The following is a 22,202-nucleotide window of genomic DNA, read 5'->3' as shown; positions in this document are numbered from 1 at the left end:
TCGAATTGACAGTTTTTTTTATAAAAAATAAAAATCTAAATACAACATTACTCAAAGTTCGTAAAAATTGAATATCGATTCAAATATCTTTTCAAAAATTTAAAATTTAGGCTTAAACCTTATTTTATCTTATAAAAAATATTGTTTTCAACATTCAGTAAAATTTTGAAAAAAATCGAACTGACAGTTTTTTTTACAAAAAATAAAAACCTAAAAAGAAAAAAAGAAAAGTTGGAAAAAATTCATTTTCGACTCAAATATCTTTTCAAAACTTTGAGATATTGGCTTAGATTCACTTTTATCTTTCAAAAACTATTGTTTTCAACGTGCAGTAAGATTTTGAAAAAAATCGAATTGATAGTTTTTTTTACAAAAAATTAAAAACCGAAAAAAAATAACAAAAGTTATTGAAAATTGAATATCGACTCAAATATCTTTTCAAAACTTTGAGATATTGGCTTTAATTTACTTTTATCTTTCAAAAAATATTGTTGTCAACATTCAGTAAAATTTTGAATAAAATCGAATTGACAGTTTTTTACAAAAAATTAAAAACCGAAAAAAAAATTAATAAAAGTTGGTAAAAAATGATTTTCGACTCAAATATCTTTTCAAAACTTTAAAATATTGGCTTCAAACTAATTTTATCTTATAAGAAATATTGTCTTCAACATTCAGTAAAATTTTGAATAAAATCGAATTGACAGTTTTTTTTACAAAAAATTAAAAACCTAAAAAAATTTAACAAAAGTTGGTAAAAATTGATTTTCGACTCAAATATCTTTTCAAAAATTTTAGATATTGTCTTCAAACTTATTTATTTTACAGAAAATATTGTTTTCAATATTCAATGATATTTATATAAAAATCCAACAGTCCGTTTTTTCATAAAAAATAAAAAATAGTACGCAAATTTGGTAAAATTGATAATAGTACATATAGACAAGCTTTTAAGCAAGAGAAATCGACAGACGGGATGGGAAGTTATCAGTGTGGGTCGCATCCCAGCCTCTTTTTTATTTTGGTAATTGGTGCATAAAACCTTTAATATACTAAAACCAAAGTGTGACTATTAGAAAGAAGCCTGAGCGTGTTTATGCTTTACACATTCTTGTAGTACGGCAAAGGAACGAATCTGTGTATAGCACAGCATGGCTGAAGTTGGACTTAAGGGTAAAATGATGTTCATTCCCGGAATCAGGAGTATTACGGTAACGTGGCTTACAAGAAGAAATGCAACTTGCCTTAAACTGGAACCATAAATAAGGAGACTGAGATGTGACCCACACTGATAACTTCCCATTCAGTCTGTCGATTTGTCTTGCTTAAAATGGTTATAGGTTCTCGTGTTTTCTTAACAAAGTTGTCAGTTGAATTTTTCTAAAAAATTAACAACGATATTTAATAAATGATGAAATAGTATGATTTCAAAATCCAGTTTTGTCAACGAAATGTTTTTTCGAAACCCAATTTTTACCAATGCAGTAATTCTTGAAAGTTTTTAGTTTTTATAATAGGTTACCCATTTTGGAGTTTCAAAAGTAAAGGGCTAGAATTCTGACATTTATGAAAATGGATCGCTTAACTATCGCCATAACGCATACAAATTGTTAAAACCTACAACAAAAATTGTGATTCTGCCACAGCCACATATCTTGCCCTAAGAGGAGATTATGGTTTACGTAATCTTCCAACTACGCAAGCAATTGGTAAAATTGTGAAGAAAATTTGAAGAGACTGGATATCGTTTCGCTCGTTACACTGAAAATATCAGTACTGTACATGAAATTGTTGCTGAAGACCCGAATGTGTCGATTCCTTGTCGTTCTCAGTAATTAGGACAGTTTGACGGCACATTATGGCTTATTTTGCATTTGGATCTAAGCCTACAACCAAATAAAGTCCATCTCACACAACAACTGAAGCCAGCTGACCTTTTGCAACGTCGTAGATACGTAGAATAAGAGCACGTTCACACGATTCGATATTTTCACCGTATGGGATATTTTCTTTATTCAGTGTCTTTCGGCTGGAGTGTTCAGACGGTATGGTAATATACCGAACACCGTACTCAACCCTGCACCGACGACCCACTACGGCTATATACTAGCAAAAAATTATTTGACAGTAGCCTCGACGAAAAATGACGCACTATCCGTCAAAATATTGAATCGTCTAAACGCAATGTCTATAAATACATTGCCACCATAAGCCGAATCGGTTTTTTTACCGTAGGTACGACCGAAAACGATTTGCAGAGACAAAACCGAATGACGAAATCGACCTAATCGGTAACTTTACCGTATACAATCAAATGCCATATCGTCTGAATATACTCATTTAAATTATATTACCACTGGCTTATACGGTAAGATCGACGATACGGCAAAACCACCGATTCGGGATCGTATGAACGGATTCTAACTGCTTCAACAACACGATCTTTCGAATGCAATGTTCTTCAGCACATTCGTATTTTGGATCGTATTTGGAGTCCTCAAGTAATTGAAGAAAGGCCAATCCATCCACAGAAAGTCGCTGTTTGGTGCACTCTTTTGTCCGGAGGTTTGATTATACATCACTTCTTCGAAAACGACGATGGAACGACTGTCACAGCCATTTTGGACCGTTATGGTTATTTGATATCTTTTTATGCATGCTATTGAAGAGTACGACTTGGAAAATATGTGGTTTCAACAAGATGGAATATTTGAAATGCGGCTTTATTAAAAGAAACATTTCCTGGCCACATAATTTCTCTTCTCCACCAAGATCATGCGATTTGACACTGGTGGACTTTTTTTTGTGCTGCTATGCAAAACACCGTGTCTATGCAGATAAACCTTTCACTCTCGAGCACTTTAAAACCAACATTCGTCAAGTTATGGGAGAGATACTGCCCAGTATTGAGAAGTGGTCGAAAATGACTTCATAAGAATCGATGCTTGCAACAATTCGCGTTGGGGTCTTTTAAATGACGAAGTGTTTCACACATAATGTTAACGTTCAAACTTTATAATAAAAAGGAAATATCATGAAACAAAATATTTAATATGTGTTTTATTTACGTTTACTTTTGAAACCGGAAATGGATAACCATGTACATTGATTTTTAAATCTTATTGATGTATTTGTCACAAATAATTTCAAAAACACCTAAAAATACTGTCCAAAACGCTTGTACATTGAATACTAGCCCAAAAATGTGAGTTATACTCAAGTTTTAGACATAAATTGTAAATTGTAGCCAGATGGTTTCACAAGCAGTCTTTTCTTCGCGATTCAATTAGCGCTTTAAACAAGGGTAGATCTAGACTATTAATTAGGGGGAGGGGATCACACACTTGAGCACCGCTTACTATTGTTCTTTAATGTTCTATAAAGGAAGCTGACAAAACTAAAGCAACATAATTTAAATCTTAACCTTAAATTTACGTATTTGGAGGGCTAGAGTGACATTTTTATTTAAATCATTTTTTAGAACACTGTTTTCCAGCGTGAGAACATAAAAGCATTTCAAGATTGCAACAGTTTTTTAAATATGTATGTCATAGTTAAGAGCTAAAATACAATAGTTTCAAGGGTTTTTGGTGTTCGAAATATTATAAATTGTGTTGAAACGTACTTTTTTTCCTAAAATAGTATATTCTGTTCTTTTTGGCATTTCTATATATGCGAACGCTGAAAAATATAGATGCAATGAGAAAGTTTGCCATAAATATGTGATCTTTTTTCGTAGAAAAATAAAACAGAATCTGATATTTTTGGGAGTCTATTAATATTATCGCTATCAGTCTGCTTATTCGTAGATTGGAGTTGATGCTAGAAGACAAGTTCTGAAAACTTACTGTATTGCAGGAATTAAATAAAAACAAATTAAATTGAACAAATAAGTTGGGAAGAAACTTTAGTGTGCCTTTCACAAATTACACATTGCAGAATCTCTTTTCAATTCAGTCTCAAGATATTCAAAGCTTTTATATTAAATTATAGATTTGTAACATTTATTATATCTTTCAATTAGTCAATAGTTTTCCGAAAGTGTCACTTTTGCTATTTTTGGAACATTTATATTCTTGAAATTCGTGTTTGAATCTCATTTTTAGATATCAAACAAATTCAAATATAGATATTAGTATGACCCCTACGACCCCCTGGATTCGCCATTGACTGTAAGACGCCTTTTTGAAGCCTATAATCGTTGTTGATACAAAATGAAATATTTTAACGAATTTACATATGAAATTCAGCAAGTCATCACTAGAGTTATTTCCTATCTGATATTCTTTCGAAAAGATCATTAAGATCGTCAGGGAATGCCCTTCAAAAGAATGATATTCTGAAGTCTTGACCATAAGCCATAGTTTCCTTTTCAACTTTGCTTTATGTTGTCATATATGCCAGTGTCGGGTATGTCTATATATCTTAGTATTTCTTATTTCGGCATAAAAGATCGATAGAACAGTTTTTGTTATGGATAGGCCAGATCGTTCTAGATAAAATACAGTCGGTAAAATTGTTTCACTTACGGTTTGATTCCTTCATACAAATTTAAAAGATTTTGCTCTTGAGGAATATTTATCCGAAATTGAAGTATTAACGACTGAGCCTCATTAAGCCAACTTAGAAGCCAAATAAGAGTTAAATAAAGTTAAATATTTGAACATTGATTGTTATTCTTCCGTTTGTTTCGAAGGTGTTTGAAAAAACTATTCTGGGCAGATCCAAAAATATCTTACAATCAACAACCTGTTAAGTACCTGTCAGTCTGGTTTTCAACCTAAGCGCAGCTGCAAATCCGCCTTACTTTTTGCAACTTATGAAATAAGAATGGCAGTGGACAGTGATCATGTTACATTGCTGACACTGTTAGATTATTCAAAGGCTTTTCGTACTGTTAACCAGTCAATTCTTTGTAAAAAGTTGCGAATTAACTTGTTGTTCTCTTAAGAGTCCTGTAAGCTTGTTCTTTCGCATCTCACCGGAAGGCAACAATGCGTGGTGGCGAATGGATACTCGTCCACATTTCTCACTGTTTTGAGTGGAGTGCCACAGGGATCTATCTTTGGACCAATCCTCTTCTCACTTTACATAAATGAGTAACCACAAATTGCTAAACATTGTTTAATTCATCTTTATGCTGATGTTGTGCAGCTTCTGATAAGTCGACCTTTTGGGGCTAAAAATGATGCCGTAGCTTTAATGAACGAGGATCTGCTACGCATTTCACAGTGGTCAAAAAAGAACTATCTCCGCCTTAACTCTATCTAATCAATATCCCTCTTCATCTATCGCAAAAACTTTGATCTATTGGGTTTATACCAGTTGAAACTTGACGACGAAAAAATTAAATATGTTTGTTAGCACTGCTAAAAACCTAGGAGTGGTATTCAATTGCAGTCTCTTGGGTTGACCACCTTAACAGTGCCATTGGTAAAATCTAAGGAAGTCTCCACCTTGTTCAAGTCACTCGAAATTTCATCTCGATCAAAACTAAACTGCTGCTTGCTAAGGCCCTTGTACTACCAATTGTGCTGCATGAGTGTGAAATCTTTTGTAAACTAGTCTGTGTGACTTGCCGCAAATTGAATGTTGCTTATAATTCGACAGGGTTGCTTATTCCACATTTTACAATGCTATCATCTTATGGAGACTTTTACAAGTTGCCATAAAAACAATTAAAAAACTTTTTGACGTAGAACTCACCATTTTCCAAATAAAAATAATCGAAAGAGTTTAGAGTTTTACATATCTTTTTTAAAATATTATATTCCTCTTGTCACCACAGCGGGGTAATAAAAATCATGACACCGAAAAAATTAACATTTTACTCTACTCCATTAACTATCCCATAATCATATAGGTATCTAATAATTTTAAATTATGCAACTGAGAAAATTAGATTTTTCCCAAATCGTTGCCCATAAATTTAGAACCAAACATATAAAACATTTAAAAGACAAAACTCTTCGTGTAGGCCGAATTAATTTCTAAGAAAAATATACATACACACAAAATCAAATAAAAACAAGTGTGTTTCATTAAAGACGACTACCTAATACAATTAAGTCTTCCCCCCAACCTAGAAACATATGACAAACATTAAAATTATAATATATCTTGTTGCATTTTCTCATCGGTCTGCCCTTTTACGCCGCCGCTGCGGCCACGCCACAAATTAAAAGAACAAAACATTTATTTAAATTTCTATTAATAGAAGTTGTAAGTTGAAAAACAGTCCCCCATCATCATGATCATGGTTCGTTCCGTTCGTCCGTCGTCTTATAATTACGAAACAATCTTGTAAATCAGTGTTTGGTGACAGTTCGAACGTTTCGTGAAAAAATAATCAAATCAAATAAAAGCAACGAAACACGACCGATTTAAAGTTACTGTGTACTTATAATAGATACTAGATATTGTATCCCATCGAATTAAATCTTGAATTTCAATTTAATGACCTTTACATGTGTCACGCATCCAAAAGATACAATATACATACACAGTTGGTTCCTACTTTGTTGCGTATCTTTCGAAACCCAATGCTCATTTTTTTGTCATCTTAACACGAAACAAGATACGATTATGTATCTTGCTGGAAAGTGATTTCAAAAATAGATAAAAATGAGTAAGTATAACGGACGGAACGACAGTGAAGACGACCGACACGACCGACGCGACGAGAACACTCGAAGGTGGCACTGCGGCAGTACTTCAATCTTCTTCTACTTCCATGAACTTCTTAGATACGTTTAAAATGTGTCACACACGAAGTTGGTATGGTGTATGGAACATGCATGAGTTCGCCGGCCGGCGTGTTTTCAGTGCATTACTCCTTAAGATACTTCCGGGATAGCAAAAGATACTTTATTCGTATGGTAGCTGGTTTTGATTGACATTACACATTGCACTATTTTTAGTGAAGGTTCAGTGAAAGTCTCTACATAAATGAATTAGAAAAGTCGTCATGAGAAATCTAAAGACAACATAAGAACTCAAGACTCGCCTTATGGACATTTATAGTTATAGTTTGTTGAAAGCGTAACAGTTATGGTAAAATGCTCGAGTGATTGTATCTTTTACTTGATGTGGATTTAGTATGTAATTAAACTTCATATCATTAAATGTTTTCTTTTTTTTTGTCTTTGATTATATTTTATTTTCTGTGTTATCAAAAGACGATAAGTGCATATTATGGGGACCTCGATAAAGCTAAAGAGCGATAGAAAAAAGAGAGACGAAGAACGACAGCGATAAGAAAACTGGATGCATTGATGGCGATGGGTGAATGGCCTGGCCTGCATGACGGCCTCCATGGATATCGGATCGCTCGCCTTTGCCGAGACAATCAAACATACATACATAACACAATATTATTCCTCGATAGAGGTTTAGAGATTGGTTATGTTTGTGTATATAGAGAGATAGATAGATAGATAGATATTCCCGTTGAAGGAAATTATATTAAATTGATTGGGTTAATTATGATTTCACTTTGATCATCAGGTGGAGTTTCTAACCGTAATAGACGTGTTTGCTGGTTGTTTAGTTTCTTCGATGATCCGTGTCCATTATAAGTGTCTTACCTAGGTATGCTTCGTTCGCCTTAAAGACGTCAGCGTCGCTCGATGGTCGATCGGTCGGTTGGTCGTCACTTTGTTGGACGTATCTATGTATGTTGCAGGGAGGAAAAAGTTGTTAGAAATTAATTGAGTTTCTAACTTTTGAGTCGACTGGTTTTTACTTATTATTCCTATAAGACATAGGTATTTACATAGGTATACCTACGTAACCTAACTATTTTACGTTGAAGAGTTCAAGAAACTTTTTGTGTTTAGTTAGTTTGTGGTGCAGTGTCGGTGCAGTGGTGCAAGTTTAAGATTCAAGATAAGCTCCTATATAAGGTAGGTAGGTTTATGACAAAATAAAAATGATAAGACATCACATTGAATTTATGGTCATATTTCTTTTTAATTTTGTCATGTAGACAAATTGTATGAAAAGGCATTTCACATATACAATATTTTATATATATTGATTAGTTTAAATGAATAACTTGTCAGAACTTAATTGAGTGGGGTACTTGATTTTTAATTTAAAAAAAAAATGATTTTTTTAGAAGGAAATACAATTTAGATATGATCCTACATGCAACTAGATTGCATATTTTGGCTAATATGACTTCTTGGGCTTGAAATTTTAAGCATTTTAATAAGCAAGTCTTTTAAACTGACGATGTGAAGTTGTTGTAATCGATACAATTTGTTGAATTGAAAATGTTTACATTTCTTGATGAATAACTTTTCAAAATCTCTATAGAATCTAAAGTAAAGGTTTTTGAGAGATGTAAGTTTGAAGTTCGAAAAAATTGAGATGGTGTTTGTTTTATTGCATCAAATTGTATGAATCAAAAAATAACGTCTTTAACATCAGATCAAGTTTTTAGAAAAATCTGACAGTTTCTTTTACAAAAAAAGATGCTATGTGATGCTACCCACATTGACAACTTCCCATCCCGTCTTTCAATGTGTCTTGCTTAAAAAGTTAGTAGATTTTCGTGTTGTGTTAAAAAAATTGCCAGATGAATTATTTTTAAAAATTTCAAAGTTACTAAAAATATTTTCCGTACTAATGCGTACTAAAGTTTGATTTCAAAATCTATTTTTGGTAACGAGATTTTTAGTCGAAAACCAATTTTTACTAATTGGATGAATGAAATTAATTTAAGAGATATCAAGAACCGAACATCAATTTTTACCCAATTTGCGTACTATTTTTTGTCGACTTTATTTTTTATCAAAAAACGGACTGTTGGATTTTTATAAAAAAAACTACTGAATACCGAAACCAATATTTTCTGTGAAATAAAAAGAAATTAAAGCCAATATTTTAAATTTTTGAGTCATAAGTAAATTTTTACCAAGTTTTTGTAATGTTTTTATTTAAGTTTTATGTTTTTAGATTTTTTAAAAAACATATCAATTAGATTTTTCTCAAAATTTTACTGAATGTTGACTACAATATTTGTTAAAGGACAGAAGAAGTTTAAAGTCAATATCTCAACGTTTAGAAAAGATATTTTAATCGAAAATTAATTTTTACCAACTATTATTAATTTTTTTGTTAAGGTTTCTATTTTTTTTTTTAAAGAAAACTGTCAATTCAACTTACTTACTTACTTAAGGTGGCGCTACAGTCCTGTGTGAACTAGGGCTTCACCCAACAAACTTCTCCATCTAGCTCGGTCCAGAGCTAGATGTCTCAAGTTTCGCGCTCCAAGTTGGGTGAGGTAACTTTCCACTTGTGCGCGCCACCTGATCCGCGGTCTTCCTCTACTGCGCTGTGCTGTTGGTGTGGATTCTAAGACTTTCTGGGACTTTCTACCCTTCTGGCTAAGTCTACGTCGCTGTACAGCCCGTACAGATCGTCGTTCCATCTTCTCTTCCACATCCCTTCTATGGATACGGGACTGTAGACCACAGGAAACACTTTTCTTTCGAAACAACGCAAGGTGCTTTCATCCGCTTTTGTCATAGTCCATGCTTCTGCACCCTATAGCAGGACGGGGATTATATAGCGACACTTTGGTCCCTCAAGAGAGGACTTTACCACTCTATTGCTTTCTTAGTCCAAGGAAACAGTGGTTAGCAAGAGTTATTCTGCGTTTTATCTCAGCACTGGTTTTATCTCAGCACTGGTGTTGTTTTTTGCGTTTACAGCGGAGCCTAAGGTAGACGAAGTCCTTGACTACTTCAAAGTTACGTCTGTCGATGATGACGTTTTGACCAAGAAGTCGGTGTTGTAGGTCCTTTCTTGACGACAGCATGTACTTTGTTTTGCCCTCATTAACCGTTAAACCCATTTTTGCCGCCTCTGCCTCAATACTCACAAAAGCCCCATTGACATCACACTGAGTTCTTTGGATTATGTCAATGTCATAAGCATAATCTAGTAATTGGACAGACTTTTGAAAGATAGTGCCTCTAGTGTTGAAGTTTGACCTCTGCACTATTCTTTCAAGCACGATGTTAAAAAAATCACATGACAGCGCATCACCTTGTCTAAAACCTTTTTTGACATCAAAAGGTTCTGTTAAGTTGTTTCCAACCTTTATGGAGCAGCGTGAATTCTCCACGGTCATCCTGCACAAACGGTCGAGTTTGGAAGGGATGCCAAAACTAGACATGGCTCTATACAGCTCGTCCCTGTAGATGCTGTCATATGCGGGCTTAAGATCGTTGAAAAGATGGTGGGTGACGATTTGGTGCTCTTGGGTTTTGTCCACGATCTGCCGTAATGTGAATATTTGACCGACTTTGGACTTTCCTGGTCTAAAACCACACTGATAAAAACCTATTAGGTTGTTGACGATGGGCTTTAGACATTCACATATTATGGCAGAAAAGATATTATAGGCGATATTAAGTAGAATGATTCCTATATAATTGGTGCAGTTTAGAGGGTTTAATTTTTTTCAGGATCGGGCAAACAATACTGAGGTTCCTTTCATCGGGCATGCTTTCTTTCGATCATATCTTACAGATAAGTTGGTGCATGCTCCTAACCAACTTATCTCCAGCTGCTTTAAAGAGCTTGTCATTCAAGCCATCTGCTCCAGCGGCTTTATAAGACTTCAGCTTAGATATGGCAACCCTTACTTCGTCTAAGTTTAGTGGACGGGATTGTTGGCTTTCGTTGTGTATGTTAAATGGATCATCCTGCCTGACAGCGGAATTCAGTTCTTCGTCGTCGTTATACAGTCTGCAGAAGTGGTCCTTCCATATCCTCAGCATTGACTGCGGTTCCACTATGATATTTCCACTTTCGTCTTTGCAGCCTTCGGTTCTGTCAATTCGAGTATTCTCAAAATTTTACAATATGTTGAAAACGTTATTTTTCTTTCCACAGAATTGTTTTGGAAATAAAATCATTTTTTCTTCGTACAATTTTCGAGGTGACAAATATTTGTTTTCATTTTTTTCATTTATAAGAAACCTTTAATTGGATTTTTTCAAAAAACATGTTTTTGGTATCACGTTACAATTTAAATTCAAGTCTCTAGCGTTTTTAGTTCGTAAGATATTTAGGGTTAACCAAAATGTTCACCATTTTTTTTAAACTGCTAAGGTAAAAAAACCACCCACGCAATTTTATTGAGAGCCCTTTCTGCATCGTTCTGCCTTAGTATCTATATAACAAAATTCATTTGAATTCGATATCTCTAATTGTTCTTGAGCTATGGACGACGAAAATATCTTCCCGAACGTACGTACACACACACGCACAGACATCTTTCTTAAAGTCTTTTATTTCTACTCTAGGGACCCAGAAACGTCGATAAATGTCAACATTTTCAATTCTAAAACTAGGACCAACAACAACTACTTCCCATGGGAAGTTTAAACTTAATATTTGTTAACGCTTCAACATCCCTAGAAACTAAAGTAAATGTTTTTAGAGATATGTAAGTTTTTACGTCCGTAAACTCGGCAATAACTTAAGAAATATGAGAATTCTATAGAACAAAAAATGGTAATACTTGCAAAATAATTGAAAAGAATAAGGGTTTAACATCCGGTAAATTTAAAGAAAAATTTAGGTGGCCGTTTCTTTATAAAAAATAAAAACTTAAAAAAATATGTACTACTAAAAGTTGAAAAAATTGATTTACGACAGTTAAAGATATTGGCTAATTACTAATTGTGTCTTATTAAAAAGAATATTTTTAAAATTTAGTAAGTCACTAGGCCTTAGATCAATACGGATTTTTGAGCTACAAAATTTATTTTTTATTTGCAAAATATTTCTGTAAACTTGTTGTTTTTTTTTTTAAACTTATCGAATTGTCAGCTTTTCATTATACAAAATAAAAACCTACCACATTTAAAAAGGTATACAAATGGGTACGAAATTAAAGTTATCAGTGTGGGACGTAATCCAATTTCTTTCCTTTTTATTTTAAGGTCAATTTTCTCAAAAACGATGAGAAAAATGTCTTTGAATTCTTGTTTTACATTTTTCATGTTAACTTGGTTTCTTTCAATATATAATATTCAAATGTATATTTTTGTATTGCTCCAGGAGGGTAGCTCCATAGAACATTTGTTTTTAAGTTTTCTCAGGAACTAATAAAGCGATTCAAATGATAAATTTTTAATAAAAAAATTTTGTCAACAAATTCTTATTTCGTCTAAATAATATTTATATAAAAATATATTTAATTATTAAATAACAGAATGGAAAATATTTTTAGGAACTAGTCTTACATTCGAAATAAAAATTAATTTTAAAAATTTAATTTTTTGAGTTCGTGCGACGCAGTCTTGATTTTATTCTTGTATGATCTATTTCGGCGCCCTTTCATTTTAAAGGTGTTTTTTAGAGGGTTGGTGCAATAATTGACCCGTACTTCTTTAAGAACGATGCTAGCAAGAATGGTGACTGCTACAAAGCCATTTGATCTGACAGAGCTATGGTTTCTACAAGATGGCGCAACATGTGGCACTATACGGTTATCAAGAATTAGATAACTGTATAGTTTTACTTTACAAACTATTGAACTGGCCACCAGGATCGTGCGATTTAAATCTGCTTGATTATTTTGTGTGGGTTCATGTGGAAAGGCTAGTCTACGCTGATAAGTCTGAAAAAATATTGACCACGTTATTAGCAATGAAATTTAGAAAAGATCATCGAAAACTAAACTTCCAGATTGACTGCGTCCGAGCCGTTCTGGGTGGTCATATGTCAAAAAACATCATTAATATGTTAATTTAAAAAAATATCTTTGTTTTATTCCATTTCGAAGTGCTATAGCTCTTAGAAAAAACCTTTGCCATATAAAAAAACTTTAATATTCCACCGACATTTATAAGAGTTAAGTCGTGCATTCATAAGTCGGGTATTGCTTTTCTCGCTTAGATACTTGGTACTTAGTTAAATTAATAGTCATAGTCCATTTTTTGCGCTTGTTTAAAGTGAATCACTCGGTAACTATAATATTTTACAAAAATTTTAAAATTTTACTTGCTTCAAAACTACTGTGTAGCTCAGTTTTAAAGGAGCATCATTGTACGTACAATTTATTCTCTGCTTGCAAGCTCAAGAGAATTCCTTAATTCAATTTCATTGTAAAATAAAACATTCCATCAAATTGCTTGAATCTATATATATTATGATGACTATAGGTATAGCTTAATATCAAACCGCAGCAGTAGGCCCATCAGACTTTCCTCTCTTTTATAATCATGTTTTACTTTCCATCATGCTGGCCATTGAAAACAAAACAATAAACCCTAATTACTCAAAACAAAACAAAATAAAAGAAAACTTAACAATTTGAAGGGGATAAACACTGCACTGCAATTGATTAGGTCTGAAACGAAAACATTTTATATGTTTCGAAAGAGACTCTTATACAAAAAAAAAGAATATAAGCAATTAAATTTGGGCTATAAGGAAGAAGTTCCTTAAATAAGAGTACTTATAAAAACTAAAATAATAAAAAAACTTTAAATTAAAAAATATTGTTAATATCGTGGTACAAAGTGTGTTAAATCATAACAACCACACTGTTTAAAAACAAATAAAATAAAACAATGCTTTGTAAGCTCATTTGGCATTTCTTGTTAACCATTTATTTACCTACTACGCATAAAATATATTCACAAATAAAGAACTTAAATTGTCATGATAGGTTGTAAGTGTCTGTTTTGTTTAAACAATAGTATATACAATGAAAATACATGCTAAGGCACGTTGTATGCTTTAGTACATCCTTCATTAAATATGTAAGTTGAATGTTCAAAAATGTTTCAGTAATTGCTTTTAAATAAAAATGTTTTTATATAATTGATTCTCAAATACATCACACAACATAAACTTAACATTGCATGTTGAGAAAAACCATTCCTTGACGGCTTCTGTAAACTAGAAATGTAACAGAAGAACAATTTGATCAGTCTTAGCTGACAAATTATCTAAATTTGCTGAACAACACGCGAAATATTGCTGAACAGAAACATCACCTTCTTAAAGCAATATCATAATTTCGACGTTTATGAACGTTTTAACTTTTGAATAATCCATAAAATTGTATTAAATGTTAGCTGATTTGACGGAATAACTTCAGATATACGAAATTCTAATTTGTAAATTCTAACAGGTAAATTTCAAAAAATATGATTGGAAAACATACGAATAGGATTGAAAACTAGTTGGAAAAGCTAGAAAATGTTCGAAATACAGTTGTTCTTAAATATTTGGATCTTATAAAGGTTAACAGTACATTTTACCTTTAAAAGATGTATTTTATTTAATCAAAGGGGTTTACTTTTCGACAGCCCGCAGTTGTCTTGAAAAAATGTGACCTCTTAAAATTTCGAAAGAATTTTCTTACTTACTTTTACTGTAAAAGAGGCTTAATAATTGTCAAAATTTCTAAAAGTTTGAAAATACAATATTTTTTTTAATATAATATAAATAAGTCTTAAGTCAATAACTCTCTTTGTTCAGATATCTTAGCGGAAAAACATTTTTTTCAGCATTTTGTAGCTTTTGTAAGTTTGTGTGTTTTGTAAAAAAAAGTTATCGGTATTCTAAAAAAAAGAAAGAATGATGCGACACTGTGATAACTTCATATCCTGTCTGTCGATTTGTCTTGCCTCTAACTTTAACAAAATTTGACGTCAGTATTTTTCACTGTTTTCTTAATACTTGAGTCGAAACCTATTTCTTATCAGTTTTTTTTTGTTGTTTTTGTAGGTTTTCGTGTTTTGTTTATAAAAAAGTTGTTAGTTGAATTTTTATTTAAAATTAACTAAAAATTACCAACAAAATTTTGTATGCGATGAAAGAGTTTGGTTTCAAATTCTATTTTTGTTATCGAGATTTTTAGTCAAAACCAATTTCTACTAATTTTAGTAGCATTTTTTTAAAGTTTTTATTTCTTATGTAAACAAAAAATGAATATTGGATGAAATCATTTCGAAGTCAATACTTTCATTAATTCGTAAGATATCGAGAACCGAACATAAATTCTTACCAATTATGAGTAAAATTTTGTGTAGATGAAAAAAAACTGACTTTAGGATTTTTATAATTTTAACAGAATTTTACTAAAAGTCAAAAAAACGTTTTCTATAAGATAAAATTAGATGTGTTTAAGTCGAAAATCAATTTTTACAAGTTTTCAATCTTTTTTTCAATTTCATTTTGTTATAATTATTATTTTTTGGTTACAAAAAGGTATCTGCAAAGCCTAAAGAGGCTTTTCTGCAGAAGGTTATTTATATAAACATTTATATGTGACAAAAATTCTTGAAAGTATTTAGTATATTATTTGCATGTAAATATATAAAATACAAAAAAAATGGTTTTCTGTTTAGTAACTTTACACATATTTTTTTTTTTAATGATCTTATGATAATGTTGATGAAGTGGAAATGATTCAATAAGCGTTTAGTAGATGATCCTTTATCACTTTTTTCCTTTGTCCAATAGAATTTATACTCAGAAGTTCTCTTGGCATCTTATTGAATATATTCGCAAAGGTAATGGATAGTTGCTGTTTTCCGTAAGAGTTTATAAAGCCGGTAGTTTGCAGAAATCCTTGAGCTCTTCTTCTTGAGTTTTATTGATGATCGATTGGTTGTTTGTAGCGCTGGTCGTTGTATAATATTTGATGAGTTCGTATAAGGTCCATTTCTTTTATTCTTGTTATTTATTAGAATTTTAACGATGTGATTCTGTAAACGTTGAAGTTCCTGGAAGTAGCTTTTTATAGTGTTTCCCCATGCTAGAATACCGTACCTTAGAGAAGTCTTCACCAGTGAAAAATAAACTTGCTTTAAAACATCATGGTAATTGCTATGCATACTCAGGTGATATATAGCTTATACTGTCTTCCTAAGTTTCTTACCAAGTTGTGCTATATGAAGATTCCATTTTAAGTAACAGTCTAGCTCGATTGCTAAGTATCTAAAGTGAGTTACGTTTTCAATAAAATAATTACAGTTATCTTCGGGATTAAGATTCTCTTGTAGTGCGTTTTGATGAAGACAATAAGTTTCATGGATCTTTATATTTACTCGTATTTTCTGTATATTTGAGGGTCTGATATGTATAAGCTTTGTTTTTTTTACATTTATTATGAGTCCAAAATCATGGCACCATCTTACTACCCCGTCGAATTCGCCTTGCATAATATATGTAGCCGTTTCAAGGTTTCTGTGGCTAACAACAATTGCAGTGTCATCTGCGTAAGCAAAACCTATACTGTTCTTCACGTTTAGTAGTTGGTTTGCATATATTATGTAAAGCAAAGGACCTAAGATGGATCCTTGGGGAACTCCGTGTTGAATATGTTTTTCTTCACTAACGGATTTGCCAATCTTCACTCTCATTTTTCTGTTTGTTATATAGCTCTTAAACCAGTTTAGGGTCAAGTCTCGGATACCTATTTTTTCCAGCATTTCCAGAAGTTTTTCGGGTCTTAATGTATTAAACGCCTTCTTAAAGTCTATGAAAATGACTATATTGTGGTAGTTTTAATTGAGATTGCAGTTTATAAATAAAAAAAGTATTTTTTTAGGATTTTTTTTTGTGTAAAAAAATTGTCACTTCGATTTATCTGAAAGTTTTACCACATGAACGTTATTCTTCATTGCATAAAATTATTTTGAAGGCAAAATCATTTTTTGGTTTCAAAATATTTGTGGTGTCATTTATACAAAGAAACGTTAGTCACAATACAAAATATAAAATTTAATTTAAATCGCTGGCAAACCAGTAGTTCGTAAAATTTTTTGGGTACTTTTAACTATTTTTAAATTGCTAAAAAAAACACATACTGAATTTTTTTTTAAAAGTCCTTGCTGCATTATTATCTGAAAAACAAAATTTATTTGAAGGCGATATCTCCATTGGTTATTGAGATATAAATGACGAAAAAAGTACGGACGTACGAACATATGTACAAATCTCTTAAAAGAAACATTAACATTACATTACACACAACTCAGCACATAAATGTACAGAGTAGAGAACACAGCACCATGGGTCCCCCTCAATTATGCTTAATTTCGGTGATCGATGGGAACCGAAGCTCTATAAGTGACTAGACCGTTGCCACAAAAGAAATGTATTTAGACTCTAGGGAGCTTAAAACGACTAGAAATGTCAAAATTTTTAATTCGACAAATCGGACCGATTGCAATAACTTCCTATGCGAAGTTAAAAATTTAATTGAGGTGGCTAGTGTGAGATATTTGTATTGCTAAAGAAAAACCACCCGCTTTTTTGAAAGTTAAGTCTACATCTTTCGATTTTATTATCTGAGAAAAAAAATGTATTAGAAGTCGATACCGCTCCTGGCTACATGTAAACTATTGGTAATGCAAGACGGTGTTAAGAAGGTAAACATCAGGTGGAATAACATTACTTCTCAGCAGATCGCATATAAGCTCGGTAGTAGGTGTCCAAACCGGGCACTGTCATATAGGAATTGACTCCACACGGTCAACCACATTCTCTAATGACTTTGCAGAAGCTGTATTGATAAAGAAGAGGAGAAAACAGTTTTTCACCTCCTCTGTACATGCCCTGCTCTAGCTCAAAAATACAATATTTACCTAAGAGAATTGTCCTATAACGATCTCAATCATATTATCATATTCATAGCCTCTCATGTTTTTTAGAAGATTTAAACTAATTAAATTAGAGCTGTGGTATCACAATGGGGCATTTAACTTGGCCCAAGTGTGTCCTACGCCATCACGGACAGCCACTTTATCCTAATCTAACGATATCGCTAGTGGTTCCTGAGATACGGCTGACAACTTAACTTAAGGACGTACATACAAACGCACACACAAATATTTTTGTTAAAACCTTTAAATTAAATTCTAGAGGCCTTGACCCGTCGTGAAATTACACAATTTTCAATTCGACAAATTGTACCGATTACAATAAGTTCTTATAAGAAGTTAAGAAAGTGACGACTTTGGTTGGCCCCGAATATCTTACTGCCAAAAACAACGCTATCAACTTTAATTAAATTTAGTTTTATACATTATGACGTCATACTGAATTTGTTACAAAATTAAAAAAAGGCTGGGATGCGATTTTTATGTAAAAATTACTGAATATCGAAAACAATATTTCCTGCGAAATAAAATAAGTTTGAAGCCAATACTTTTGATTTTTAGAAAAGCTATTTGAGTCGAAAGTAAATTTTTACCAAGTTTTAGTATTGTTTTTCTTAGAGTGTTATTTTTTGTAAAAAAAACTGTCGATTCGATTTTTTTCAAAATTTTATCGAATGTTGAAAACAATATTTCTCATTAGATAAAATTAGTTTGAAGCCAATATTTCAAATTTTTGAAAAGATATTTAAGTCGAAAATCATTTTTTACCAACTTTTGTTAATTTTTTTCGGTTTTTAATTTTTTGTAAAAAAAAACTGTCAATTCGATTTTTTTCAAAATTTTACTGAATGTTAACAAGAATATTTTTTTAAAAGAAAAAGTTGTTAAAAGCCAATATCCCAAAGTTTTGAAAAGATATTTGATTTGAAAATCAATTTTTACCAACTTTAATTAATTTTTTTTTTAGGTTTTTATTTTTTGTAAAAAAAACTGTCAATTCGATTTTTCTCAACATTTTTTCAAATGTCAAAAACATTATTCTTTGTTGCATAAAATTGTTTTGGAGATGAAATTATGTTTTAGTCGTAAAATTTTGGAGGTGACAAATTTTTTTTTCAGTTTTTTTGATTTATAAAAAAAATCCGTTAAATGATTTTTTTTTCAAAAAATATACTTCTTTGATATCACGTTACAATATATTATATAAAATTTAATTCAAGTCTCTAGAGTTTTTGGTTCGTAAGATATTTAGGGTTAACCAAAATTTTCACCTTTATTTCAAACTGCTATGGTAAAAAAACCACCCACGCAATATTCTTCAGAGTACTTTCTGCATCTTTCTGTCTTATTATCTGTATAACAAAATTTATTTGAAATCGATCTTCTGGTTCTTGAACTATGGACGACGAAAAAAACGTCGCGAACGTACGGACGTACGAACGTACGTACACACGCACGCACAGACATCTTTCTAAAAATCTTTTATTTCGACTCTAGGGACCTTGAAACGTCGAGAAATATCAAAATTTTTAATTTGACAAATCGGACCCATTACAATAACTTCCTATGGGAATTTAAAAGTTGTACTCATCAAAAAAATAGGGTTTCCACATCTGGTTGAATTTAAAGTTTTACTTACAAAAAATAAAATTGAAGAATTTTTAAGAAACTGATTTTGGAATAAAATATCTTGAGAAAAAAGAACGATATTGACTATAAACTTATATATAATCATTAAACATAAAATTTGTTGTCAATATTATAGTAAAATTTGTAAATTAAAGTTCTGGTCACAAAATGTTTACATAATTGATTTAACGTTTCGAATATATTGATGGAAAACTTCAGTTTTTTAATTACATGTCTACTTTTTAAAGTTTTTTAAATTACAATTTTAAGATATCATTAGATCTCATTTCAATCTATTTTCTATTTTATTTTGAATTGTTTTTTTCTATTTTGTTCTGAAAATTACTAATTGTTATTTGTCAAAAAATGCCTCCAGCCATTTCTGCTTCCACTTACGAGGTACAAATTTCTTTACCAATCGTTGGTTATTCAAATAGGTATAATAATCTTTGAATCTTCATGAAATTTCATATGCAAATAAAATTGTATAGTTATTAATTTGATGAAGAGGAAATGAAAGTTTGTCAACCGATTTTACCGTAGATAAAATACTCTTTTATTTAAAATTTAACTATCTTTACCTAAATACGTAATGACTGGAAACAATTCTTTGCATAAACGTACCTCAATCATAAATAGTACCAGTTAATAGCTTAAAGCCAAGAAAATTAGATATGCCAAGAAACTTTTCATAATGATGGGTACTACCTAAACCTATACTCATCTAAATCTCCATTCTAAGAAAAAAGGTGTTACTTTCCCATCTTAATGGAAGATAGATATGTATCTCTTCTTTAAGCTTGCTTCAACCTTTTTTTTCAAGTTCTGTTCTTTTTGCGTGATGCTTGAGCACGTCTGTAGAAAATTTGTCGTCATTATGTGCGTCAACGAACTGCGTCTCCTCTCGAAGATTTTTGTTAGAATCCATCAAAGTGTAAAGTAAATTGCTAGGTACTAGGTATTTCTTTATGAAACCAATACTTTAGGTCTTAACTTAAGATAAAAGATACAAATAAATAACCATATCCAAAAACCACAGACATCAATAATAATGTTTCCCTATTGTAGTTCATACTTAGTTTTGTAGGAACCTATTATGTTTTATTTTTAATATAGGTACATATAAAATTGCTGTAAATACCTACTCACCTACCAACTTGAAAATCAGCTTTAAGTCAATCTATGTAGCCAGGTAGATATGTAGTATAGTGTTGTTAACATATATCCAACCAAAAAAAGGGTTATTAACTACTTTTTGCCCGTTGGCGGTAATCCAAAATTTGTTGGTTTATATTTATGTATATTCTCGGAACTCATTGAGTAACGCTCAATAAAAACAATTTAATTATTAGGCCATAAATTATAAAATAAATTAATTAGGTATCTATAAATTAGATTTTATTTAGCTAACAATTATTTCAACAACATTTAACACATTTAAATTATATAGGAACGTATATCTAGATACATTTGTTATTAAACTCCATAGGACGATCACTGATTAAAGGTGCCTAATGGTATAACTTCTAAGATCGCGCAAAAAAAGATACAAAACATACAAATCACAATAACGTATCCAGGTATCTTTAAACTCTTCGTTTATTTTCCAAATAGAATTTCCGACACGAGGACGAGGTGAAGTCAGCACAACGACTACGAGGGTAACAACGACACGGATAAAACGCGACTTTAACGACGGACGTTTATACCCATATTAATTCAATTCCTCAAGGCAAGAGGAAATGGCCGCCATTACATTCGAAAAAATCTAAACAAACCGATCTTCAATTCAACCATCAGTTAAGATCAATTGCACGCAGAAGAACTGCACAAAGCACAACAAAGCACTCATCCGCAAAAACAAGAACTTAACCGCATCAACAACATATATAAAAACGCTATAGGTACCGCGCGATACGAAACGCGTTAAAAGTAGATATTGCAAAATAAATCAAAGAACTTCTTATTTACATTCCACAAAATACACAAAAGCAACAAATAAAATACCTTTATGGATGTGGATGGTATTTTTGTTGCAACAAATGGGCTTATTTTTTTTTATTTTCAAAACAAAAACAGAAACACGATCGGTGTTTGTATCTTTTTGTATAAAGGTGATCAATAAAATAAAAGATACAATCCACAAAAATCGTTATAGGACTTTAGGTTGTTGTTGTTTTCATTATTTGAACACTCAAAACCGGCTGAATTCCAAAACAAAATTTGTGTTTAGAGGTACACAAGATTCGAGACGACGACGATGAAGACCGAATCGAAGATAAGCGATATAGCGGTATGCAGTGGAGATGGCGACATAAACACTTAACACACACGGAACGGACTGAAATTAATATAAGTCCACACACGATCACGTTGCAAGATCAACTGGATACTGGAAGGCATATGAATTCAACCAACAGTGGCGGGTTGCTGGTTTCTGGTGGCTGCCTGCGCTGCTGTGGCGATATCGTATGATGGATCCAGCACCAGCTTAGCTACCAGTTGTGGAGTACCAGCGACAACATTCAATGAGAAGTGGAATAGATCTTTTTGGAATATGATGCGGGGCTCCCCTAAAAGTGTTGCCAGATTGAATAAGAATTTAAGTAATTTTTCTCTTCGAAGTTGTTGTGGCTAATGGCTATAGACAACAAGTTATCCAGCAAGCTCCCCATCATCAGTGGAATCCCTCTTTCTTTTTTGTGGTTTTTAATTTTATTTTTGTGGCTATTTAAAGACGAGAGAAAAGTAATAATAGTGCACAGGGCCGTATTTACATAAATTAAAGGCCTAAGTTTGAGTTGTGTGATATCGGATTAAGCTGTTTGAGGCTGGATATGGATGTTTCGATGGTAGTTTATAATAAATAAATAAATTAATCAAAAGTCCGTTGAGAAAAAGGGCACAGGTGTCAACCTGTGCGAGTAA

At 32.0% G+C, this 22,202-nt stretch overlaps 1 protein-coding gene across 1 annotated transcript in view; it reads right to left on the bottom strand.

Moving 5' to 3' along the window:
* LOC129943132 (uncharacterized) overlaps positions 1 to 21,658 on the bottom strand; it is a 444,917-nt gene extending 423,259 nt beyond the window's left edge. Inside the window, exon 1 of the mRNA XM_056052382.1 lies at positions 20,428 to 21,658. The gene's annotated coding sequence lies outside the window, so the exon portion shown is untranslated. The remainder of the gene's footprint in view (positions 1 to 20,427) is intronic.
* Positions 21,659 to 22,202: the final 544 nt, after the last annotated feature.

This window comes from Eupeodes corollae, chromosome 1, assembly GCF_945859685.1.
Source record: "Eupeodes corollae chromosome 1, idEupCoro1.1, whole genome shotgun sequence".
In the NCBI taxonomy this organism is placed as follows: domain Eukaryota; kingdom Metazoa; phylum Arthropoda; class Insecta; order Diptera; family Syrphidae; genus Eupeodes; species Eupeodes corollae.
The sequence above is the reverse complement of the archived record's forward strand: the minus strand, read 5'-3'. Positions and strand labels throughout refer to the sequence as shown.